Source organism: Epinephelus fuscoguttatus, linkage group LG9 (genome assembly GCF_011397635.1).
Source record: "Epinephelus fuscoguttatus linkage group LG9, E.fuscoguttatus.final_Chr_v1".
In the NCBI taxonomy this organism is placed as follows: domain Eukaryota; kingdom Metazoa; phylum Chordata; class Actinopteri; order Perciformes; family Serranidae; genus Epinephelus; species Epinephelus fuscoguttatus.
Window position 1 is genome coordinate 17,854,900 of NC_064760.1, and position 10,623 is coordinate 17,865,522.

The window sequence follows — 10,623 nt, forward strand, 5'->3', positions numbered from 1 at the left end:
AGCAGTCAGGGTTAATTCAAACACATAAGACTTTTCTGACTGTAAATTGGAAAAACCTGAATGTGATCCGGTGGTTTCAGATGAATTACAACAAAAATCTAAATTCACTGTGCTTGTCAATAACTAAAGACTCATTCTGCCACCTACTGCCACACCAGATTCCTTTCTGAAGTTTATCATTTTAAAGTTTCTTTAAATATTTAGCCCAGTTTTCCAAATGTTTCCGAATGCCAGAGCTGAGTTGGCGTTAAGACAAAATTTTGTTTTACACACATGCCAAAGGCCATTATGCCTCCTAAATTATCATATGACTGGTCGCTGACAAGCAATGTTGCATTTAAAAAGCGCGGTGCTCACTCCACTTAAATTCACTCCCCGTGACTTTCACCAAACTTCACAGAGAACAATGAAGGCAAGACGGCATTACCGATCAGTTTTAACCAAATATTCTCTGGTGTAACAGAAGTCTCCACTTCCTCCCACTGTACAAAAATGAAGCCAAAATATCTCTGGTACAGCCTCCGCCATCTTGTCCTGGTGACGTTATTTGGGGCCAGAGTCTGCACAGTGGCAATCTCTGCAGGATCAAGTTGCTGCCATCTGACCATTTGCAAGCCATCGATCATGAGCATACTGACTGGCACACACAGCTATCAATCATGACGCCAAACCTGACATACACATACACAAGCACGATAAGAACTACCTTCAATGACAGAAACCATCTTTGGGGAAATTTATTTGACGTGTTCTTTTTAGTTTTGCCCATGTCCCATCTGTTAAAATGGAGGGGACGGGGTTTATGACCTACACCACAGCCTGCCACCAGGGGGTGTTCAAGATGTGTTGGCCTCACTTTTGGGGAACTGCCATTAAAGGCCCAGAAACACCAAAATGACTTCAAACAAGTCGGGGCAACAAAAGCCAACTGCTGCGTTGCTCCACGTTGGACCTTGCACCTGAACACATCACAAAGCCTACTGCTGACAACCAATCAGCCTGAACATTCTGCACCCGCGTGGGAGAAAAAAACTCTTCACACCAGCAGATGGCAGTAGTCTGTAATGGTCATTCAAAAAGGGAACCGAAAGACAGTCTTGACACTAGTTAGCATATTAACAACACAATCTAATGTTGAAAGAGCTGCACATTTTTAATGCACACCAGTGAACAATAACACAAACTGTCACGAAATGTTTCTGCTAAAGAGCTCAATGGCTAAGAAGAAAAATAATCTTACCTTGTGCAACAAAATTGTCTTGGTCTCACTCTGTCTTGACTTGAGCTGTTCTTTACTTTCCTCACTTCCGTTTCTCTTCTCAGGTGCTGAGCTGAGCTGCTAATCAGAGCGATTTCATTCACAGATGGGCTTCACGTCAATGATTAAACATGCTGAAATGACAAAAAAGAAAAAGCTGACAGGGGCCCTCACAGTGGATACGGAAAAAACTCCCCCCAAAAAAACCTTTTAACGGCAGTCAAAAACTCCACATGACACATTTAACATCCTTGTTAGTTGTCACTGATTGACAGCTGTCAAAGCTGTCAGTGAAAATTCTCAGTCATCCAGGTCATGCTAATCGTAAGTACTATATCGTAGGCAATTGGACTTGCTTGAGTTTACTGAAGACGTTTCGCCTCTCATCCAAGAGGCCTGCGACTCCGCACCAGTCAGAACTGAAGAAGCCTCTTGGATGAGAGGTGAAATGTCTTCAATAAACTCTACGCACTTCTGACAGCTGTCAAAGTTAACGCACCAACAACTTTACCAACGAGCTGAAAAAGCCAACAAGAAGAATACGGGTGTAAATCATGCACAATTTAAATTATTTCCAAAATATCTGCATTACAAATGTTTTATGAGGAAGGAATGTATTGATCATGCCTGTTAGAGGATACACAGAATGTGCCTTTGTTGAGAAACACAGAATCTAAACTTTGCTTACAATAAAACTCCACAGAACATCTTCAAGGCCATTCAATTGTGTTCTGACGGAGAGTGGATCTCTATCGAGATTCACTAGAACATATTTTAAATTCAATTTAATAACAGAATTGTAAGAAATAACTGAGACAGGACCTCAGCAACAGATTTGCAAGCAAACATACAATGTCACTTCACCACGTTGCACCAAGTGGACACTGATTTCCTTCAAACAGCCAAAAATAAAATCATTAAAAACTGTTTAGAAGCTGCTTCAGCTGAGAGGCTATTGTTTCTGTTTGTGAGATGAGATTAAACAATTAGTCTATTAACTGATAAGATAGCTGACAAAAAATATATTTTTTATAGAATCCCTCAGGTCATTTATCAAGCTACAATGACAAACACTGTGTAGTTGCAGCTTCTCAATTGTGAGTATTTGCTAATTTTCTCTGTTTTATTTTAATGTTAGTAGAGTATCTTGAGGTCAAACTATCTAAAAACGTCACAGTGGGCTTTAGAAAAATTGTGATGGGCATACTTGGCTTTTTTCTGACATTTCATAGACCAGATGATTAAGTAAGAAATTAAATCAAAATGAATAGATGCCACCCTACATGGATATTTCACATTTGCATACTGTAGAGTAGGGCTACAAGTAATGGTTACTTTCAATAGCGACTCATCTGTCAATTATTTTCTTGATTATGGGATTCGTTGTTTGTTCACAAAATGTCAGAAAATGGTGAGAAATGTCTATCTGTGCTTCCCAAGGCCCCAGATGACGTCCTCAAATGTCTTGTTTTGTCCACAACCCAAAGATATTTGGTTTACTGTGACAGAAGAGGAAAGAAATCAGAAAATATTCACATTTAAGAAGCAGGATTTAGAGAATTTTGATTTCTTTTCTTAACAAAAAAAAACCAAAACAAAAAAACCACAATAATTCTTAAACCGGTTAATCAATTATCAAATTAGCTGGTGGCTGATTTTAAGTTGACAACTCAATTAACTGATTAATTGTTGCAGCTTAGACAGTCATTTTTAATTTGTTTATATTGAATTCCAAGTATGATATTGGACACCAGTAAATAATCATTACTGCTATCTAGTATCACGTGCACTGCACATACACTATGTGGGTCAGATTCAGAGCTCGTGGAGTAGATCTAGCACATCATTGAATTTTGATCCTGCCCCTTTATGAATCTGCCTTGTCTATTAATTCTGGCCTGCTTTGTTGGAGCCAGGATCAGTGTGAACACACGCTCTGGCTGCCTCTCAAGGTGTGCTATTGTACCCTACATGATAAACAGATGCAGCTGTCATCCCCACATTTTCACCAACGCTGCCTTACTGGCCTTCCCTCACTGGCAAAAAAAATGGAAGGGCGATACTAGAGGTGTGATGATTAGTCAATTATATAATCAACAGAATATGAATCAGCAACTTTTTTGATGACAGATTGGTCATTGAAGTCATTTTTCAAGCAAATGTGCCAAAAATATGATGGGGCTATTTTCTGCATTCCTTGGTTTTAAATTATAGTAAATGTAATGTTTATGGTAACATTGGTTGGTCAAAACAAGATATTTGATAAAGCCGCTTAAAGCTCTAGGACAGGGGTGTCAAACATAGGGACCAGGGGCCAGAACCTGCCTGCCAAAGGGTCCAATCCGGCCCACTGGATGACCTTGCACACGTAATACTGACGCACTTGTGAAGGCTAAGAGGTGCCAGGAGCAAGTTAAACACTGAGTAGCTTTCTTCATATAAATTGCTGTTTCAGAGGCTCTTCCATACCGAACAGATTACAGTTCTTTTCTTTCACTTTAGTTTGGTGTGGTGACGTCGGGATTTCTACACAGGAGTGGAAATGTACAGAAAAATGCACATGCAATGACAATAAGTAGTCGACTGACTGAATGTGGAACAATTGAATTTGAATTTCCCCTCTGGGGGATTAATAAAGTATATAAAATTAAATTAAATTAAATTAAATTAAATTAAATTAAATTAAATTGAGAAATACTGTTGAAATTGCATTTATTCCTTTGAGAACACCACAGGCTGTTTGTCACCTGTTTTGTAAATGGATTAATATTTTAAAAAAATGTACTTCTTAAAACAAAAAAGGCAACATTTTGGAGGTGTTTGTTATTTATAGGATACTATGCAGTGGTTTTACTGGTCCAGCTCACCTGTGATCAAATTGGACTGCATGTGGCCTGTGAAATAAAATGTGTTTGACACCCCTGCTCTAGGATATTATAACAGACTTTTCTCACTGTTTTCTACGGTTTTTATAGCCCAAACTGTTAATTGTGAAAATAATCATAATGATTATAACCGCTAGCTGCAGCCCTAGACGATACTGAAGGAGGATGATTACAAGGGAGGGAGGAGGGGAGACTCTTTGGTGTAAAAAACTGTACGACACATAGGCCATCACTGATTTCAGACCCCATACCAGTAAACTACAGAACATACAGCCTGAACATCAGAGCAGGAGTTAGCTGACTGTGAGGCTCAGATATGTAGTTTTGAACTCTTAACAGACTGATTTGATGCAGAGACCACAGCAGCAACACTTCCACATATAACTGATAGGATCACACAGTGCAGGAGCGCTCTGAGGAACGAGCTCTGTGTCGTGCATAGGTGATTGTCTGAAAACAAAAATCTGTATGAGGAGATGGTGCTCGAGATGCAGCTCTATGAATACATCAACCACATTAATTTTCCAGTTCATAGCCTTTAATCTGAGCTGGACTAATGACCTTGCATTGTAGAAGGTGACACTAAATGTAGGTCAGAAAACTATTTTAACAAACATGTAGCAAAGGAGCTTTTAAATTGCTTTCTGCTGTGTTGCTTTGTTTGACTACCAGTGGTGTGTAATGTTTAAACCTTTAAGGTGGTCTGTGCATCAGCTGTGAAGTATTAAAACATAATCAAAACCTTCTTATTTTTGGTTATTGCAGTGCAGTTAGATTTCTTATTAAACGTGCTAAGTGTCTCAAGTTTATTTTCTAATGTGTGGGGTCTCACTGTGAGACAGCTTCATGACGTATCTGTGTTTCTGACCAAACTGTCACATGCACAGAAAGTAACCACAGATGTGTCAGACTGTGTCCTGTTTCGTGGGAAAGGAAGTTTGCACATACTTGGTCCCTGGCAGGGAGGATAAGCTGCAAACGCAGATCCGTGCGCCTCAACATGTCAGCCCCAGTGCACGCACGGAACAAACGTAGGCGACCTCATAGCTGGCAGCTCCGTTGCTGGATTTTAGCTACCGTACCGTGTGATCAGCCATAAACACAAAACGTCCCAAGAGGGCTCCACTCGCAGCAGAGCCACAGCACCAGCAGCGGAGGTATCGCTGGGTTAGGATGCAGGATACAGGAGGCAGGCAAGGTGACTAACTGAGGAGACTTGACGATATATGGTGTCGCTGAACCGCAGCTACGAAGCAGAGAGATTAAGCCTAACGTTACATGGAGATATTATGGATGTCAGTGTTGTCATTCGCAAAAACAAAACCGGAAGTGCAGGGAATTGCAATCAGCTGGTTCCATAGTGTAGCGGTTATCACGTCTGCTTTACACGCAGAAGGTCCTGGGTTCGAGCCCCAGTGGAACCAGTATACCTTTTCTGTTTCCCCAAACAAATCTATTATCTACTCTTAAAGTCAATCAATCAACATTTAAACGACAATGCAACTTCACAAACATCAGTGCCCACTTTATTAGATACACCTGCAAATGAAGTAGAATATAATCCAACAGCTACACCATGATCTACACCTTTACAAAAGTAATGTTCCTCTAATATTTTGGGAAAAAAACAGGATGTTAGATTCACATTTCAGCACAGTGCAGTCCAGATCACCACCACCACCAACTACAACTTTAATAATAAACACATAGTAAATATAGAAGTTGTAACACTGATCTGACAGTGTCTTCCAAAACATTATAATCGTCCTAAATGTAGAATTTGTGGCAGATCTGTTATACTGGTGTTCCTACTATAATAAAATAGACAGGGAGTATAGTTTTTTGTGATTGGTGTGAAATTACATGTTGACGTCAAAGCTGTATTTTGCCTCACATGATTATGGCTATTTTCATACAATGTCAGACGCACCACTCGTCCTTCCAATAGTATTTAGGCTTACTACAAGAGATGCTTTAAAGGGGCACACCACCTAAATTAAGAATTCTAATGTGTTATTAGGAAAGTTTAATATTTGTGAACATGAGCTACTCTCTCTCAAAGCTAGAAACCAGAGAGGTAAGTCTAAAACTTGTGATATCATCAAGTATAAAGTCTGGAGCTGCTCCATAGACAATGAATGAGAGACTGATTTTATGGACCCACAAAATGTTTTTCTTTTCTATACCATAATGAGCTTTATGCTGTACCCATATACTCAGAGGACTGTCTATGAAGCAGCTCCAGACTCACAACTTTGAGTTTTAGCACTCTGGTTTTTGGATTTGGCAGAGAGTTCATGTTTTACTAATATTTCTGCACCGTCTTAGACCAGGAATAACATGTATGAATTTTGACAATGGGCATAGTTCCCTTTATATACAACACACGTTACATACAGCAATGTTCATTACTGTGTAAGATACACACTGCAAATATACACTACATCTAATCCTTACTAGTTGTTTTTTTTTTTTTTTTTATAAAAGAGGCACAGGTGGCCATTTTGCTTTTTGTGTTATGACCTGTCCCTTATAGTTAGCCTGCTCCTAAACGATTTACAGGAAATTTATCGTCAACAATTGCTGAAAAAAACTGATTTTGTAAGTATGTAAAACTTTGTTGACATAGTTCCTTTCAGGGTCACAGAGTGCGTCACAGTTACAAAAAGAAGATAACAGCATTTGAATAAACAAATACATCACAGAAACAAAACTAGTTGAACAGATAAGAACAAATCAGGGCAGAGAAGCACCAATAAAATGCCCTTGACAATAAATAGGTTTTTCAGATAAAAAAAACAAAACAAAACACTCAACACAGTGATTTTTCAAACAAAAATGTGAATCATTAGAAGTTATTGCATGTACAAGTGTTAAAGCAAAATCTGCCAACTTCTGCTGCTTCTTGCTCTCTCTATGTGACTGGTGTTTCTACAGTTTACATCAACAACGAATGGCAGCCATAAAATATAAAGTATCATATGATATTTAATGTAGCTGGTGAGTGCAAGAAATAATGTATACAGTAGTTATACTAGTTAAGGTATAGACAATTGTGTGGCATGATGCAAAACCTCACACATGAACGTCCAAATCCATCATTTATATCACAATATATCACAAGATCAAATTTTAAGGTGTACTGACTTTGTGATTCTGCAACCTTACTATCATTCAGACTCTGTTATGCTGATATCTCTGTTATGTTCATACCACCAGTTTGATGATCAACTGTTTTATGGCCCAAGGCCTACAGTGCACACCAACTTTACGGAAAAAGAAAAAAGTTTTCAGACAATACAGATAACTAACTAATCAAAGGCATTGGGAGAAAAGACAGCGTGTCATTTACAGCGTTTTAAGCAGCTGTTATTAAATTTTATGGAGGCTGAGGGTGACACAGGGATATTAGACTTAAATGATGACACAATATTCCTTAAACTAATGGTAAAATTTGTACCTGTTACCTGTTTTTAATGGTCAAATTTTCTATCACATTTTCTATAATTGCACGATGCAGCCAAAGTAGCGGCTAAAAATTAAATGAGGTCAAATGGCCCTCATTAGGTTTGAGTTGTGAGCAAGATGAAGAGCCTGTCCCCTCTGCTGCCCATTAAAAACAGCTCCTGATATTTTTCCTGTGGGATGCACCCTGGTTATTTTTATTGTGCCAAATATTGACCAGATGGCTTTAAATTAAGTAGACGTGTCTGTAAAAGTGAGTGTGGCTGAAACAAACCTGTATTTATGTCAAGCAAGAGACAAACTAAAGGTGTAACAGCTTATTGAATAAAAAAAAAATATTAACCATATGGGATTTGAAGTGGGAGTGTATGAGGTACTTATCTGTGGTCAGCGTATTACCTACAGTAGATGTTAGTCGGCACACCCCCAGTTTGGAGAAGCAGGCTGGAGACCAACAAAGAAGCTAAGCAATTTACTGCTGTGGAGGGGTCGGCAACAGAATGTATTTTAGCCACCTAAAAAAAGCTCCACCTAAAACAATTAATGACAGTTTTATTATTTATACTTATTATTATATTGAGAGTTATTTCAACCACTTAACATTTCTGTCAGATAGCCCGTTCCAATAGGGAAGCTGTTAACAGCTTCACAGCCACATCTCTACTCTTGTCAAAGCCACCAGACTCCATTGACAAAAACAACAATTTTAATTGGCTCAAAACAGGAGCTGCTGGTCTACTGCTGCCTCAATCAGTTAGTTTGTGTTGTTGTGTGACTTTGGTTAATCTGAACTAACCCTCTCAAACTAGGGATGCATGACATTAGATTTTTCGGCAATATCCGATATATATCTATTTACTTGGCCAGTAACCAATACCAATATCAATATATCCACTTTTTCCCTACCTAATATTAGTGACCCTGAAGTCTCTTCTGTAGTGGAGTTAACATCATATTATTCATGTATACACTTAACGTGATGGGCCACCAGCAGACAGAGACATGAAATAAAATGCTTTTTAATATATGTGAGGCAGCTACCTGTTCAAACCAGTAGGAGGTGCTGTCGTACTGCCTATTTCACAGCAAATGTTGTAGTTCACACTGTTTGTCCCTGGTAGAACACCGTAGCTTTGAGATTTGCTCTGGTAAGGACCTCAGGACGCCATGTTTTTCAAAAATTATGTTCACACTGACTGTGGATAAGTACCTCATACAACCCACATCAAAAAAATCTAGATTTCTTTACAGTGGGAACAGGTGTGTGATTATCCAGCTGCACCAGCCACTATATCCTATACCTCACAACAAGTTCACAAATTCATACACTCACTGGCCACTTTATTAGGTACACCTTGCTAGTACCAGGTTAGACCCCCTTTTGCCTTCAGAACTGCCTTAATTCTTTGTGGCAGAGATTCAACAAGGTGCTGGAAACATTCCTCAGAGATTTTGGTCCATATTAACATGGATGATGTGAATCTCCCGCTCCACTACATCCCAAAGGTGCTCTATTGGATTGAGATCTGGTGACTGTGGAGGCCACTGGAGTACAGTGAACTCATCGTCATGTTCAAGAAACCAGTTTGAGATGATTTGAGCTTTGTGACATGGTGCGTTATCCTGCTGGAAGTAGCCATCAGAGGATGGATACACTGTGGCCATAAAGGGATGGACACGGTCAGCAACAATAGTCAGGTAGGCTGTGGTGTTTAAACCATGCTCAGTTGGTACTAAGGGGCCCAAAGTGTGCCAAGAAAATCTCCTCCACACCATTACACCACCACCAGCAGCCTGAGCCTTTGATACAAGGCAGGATGGATCCATGCTTTCATGCTGTTGACACCAAACTCTGACCCTACCATCTGAATGTGGCAGCAGAAATCCAGACTCATCAGACCAGGCAACGTTTTCCAATCTTCTATTGTCCAGTTTTGGTGAGCCTGTGTGAACTGTAGCCTCAGTTTTCTGTTGTTAGCTGACAGGAGTGGCACCAGGTGTGGTCTTCTGCTGCTGTAGCCCATCTGCTTCAAGGTTGGACGTGTTGTTGGTTCAGAGATGGTCTTCTGCAGACTTTGGTTGTATCAAGTGGTTATTTGAGTTACTGTTGCCTTTCTATCATCTTGAACCAGTCTGGCCGTTCTCCTCTGACCTCTGGCATCAACAAGACATTTTCACCCAGAGAACTGCCGCCCACTGGATATTTTCTCTCTTTCAGACCATCCTCTGTAAACCCTAGAGACGGTTGTGTGTGAAAATCCCAGTAATAACTCAGACAAGCCTGTCTGGCACCATCACTTAAATCACCTATCTTCTCCATTCTGATACTCAGTTTAACTTTCAGCAGGTCGTATTGACCGTGCATACATGCCTAAATGCATTGAGTTGCTGCCACATGATTGGCTGGTTAGCTATATGCTTTAATGAGCAGTTGCACAGGTGTGCCTGATAAAGTGGCCGGTGGGTGCGTATATCAATATAGCCAAACTTTTTCTGAGGACAATGTGTGGATAACCGGTTAATTCAATAATTTCCGGTTCATATTAAACATGTAATTTACAGCTTTCTGGTCTCACTGCTGCTGATCCCCACTTGTGTAGTTCATCAGGTGCTAACTGTTAACTGACTATAACTGACAAAACGATTAGCTAATTAACAGTTTGAGTTAGCTTGCTAATTCCCAAAGGAATTACTCACCAGATCTTCTGTTGTAGGAAAACTGGATCTTCATGATTGTATCTGAGTCACTTGTTTTGCTCTCAATTGAGGAATTACCATTTTTAGCATTTTATATTTCGGTTAAAGTTCTGGAAGATGGTCCAAACGAGTAGCGTTAACTAGCTAACCATGGACAACAGCGCCATCTATTTTCACTCCTGGTATGTGCTGCTCGGCTCGGTGCTGACCTCTTTGACTCTTTCTGCCCTTAACAAAAGTCCGTTTTAAATAATTACTGTTCATTACGACTTAATTATTATAGCAAAAAAAAAAAACAACCACAAACCAATTAAGTAC

The 10,623-nt window shown here is 39.6% G+C and overlaps 1 protein-coding gene and 1 non-coding gene across 2 annotated transcripts in view; one reads left to right on the forward strand and one right to left on the reverse strand.

Moving 5' to 3' along the window:
* bcorl1 (BCL6 corepressor-like 1) overlaps positions 1–10,569 on the reverse strand; it is a 46,658-nt gene extending 36,089 nt beyond the window's left edge. Inside the window, exons 1-2 of the mRNA XM_049586735.1 lie at positions 10,306–10,569; positions 1,241–1,392 (exon numbers count right to left, since the gene is read on the reverse strand). The gene's annotated coding sequence lies outside the window, so the exon portion shown is untranslated. The remainder of the gene's footprint in view (positions 1–1,240; positions 1,393–10,305) is intronic.
* trnav-uac (transfer RNA valine (anticodon UAC)) lies at positions 5,495–5,567 on the forward strand. Its single transcript has one exon. It is a non-coding gene; the product is annotated as a tRNA-Val (tRNA).
* Positions 10,570–10,623: the final 54 nt, after the last annotated feature.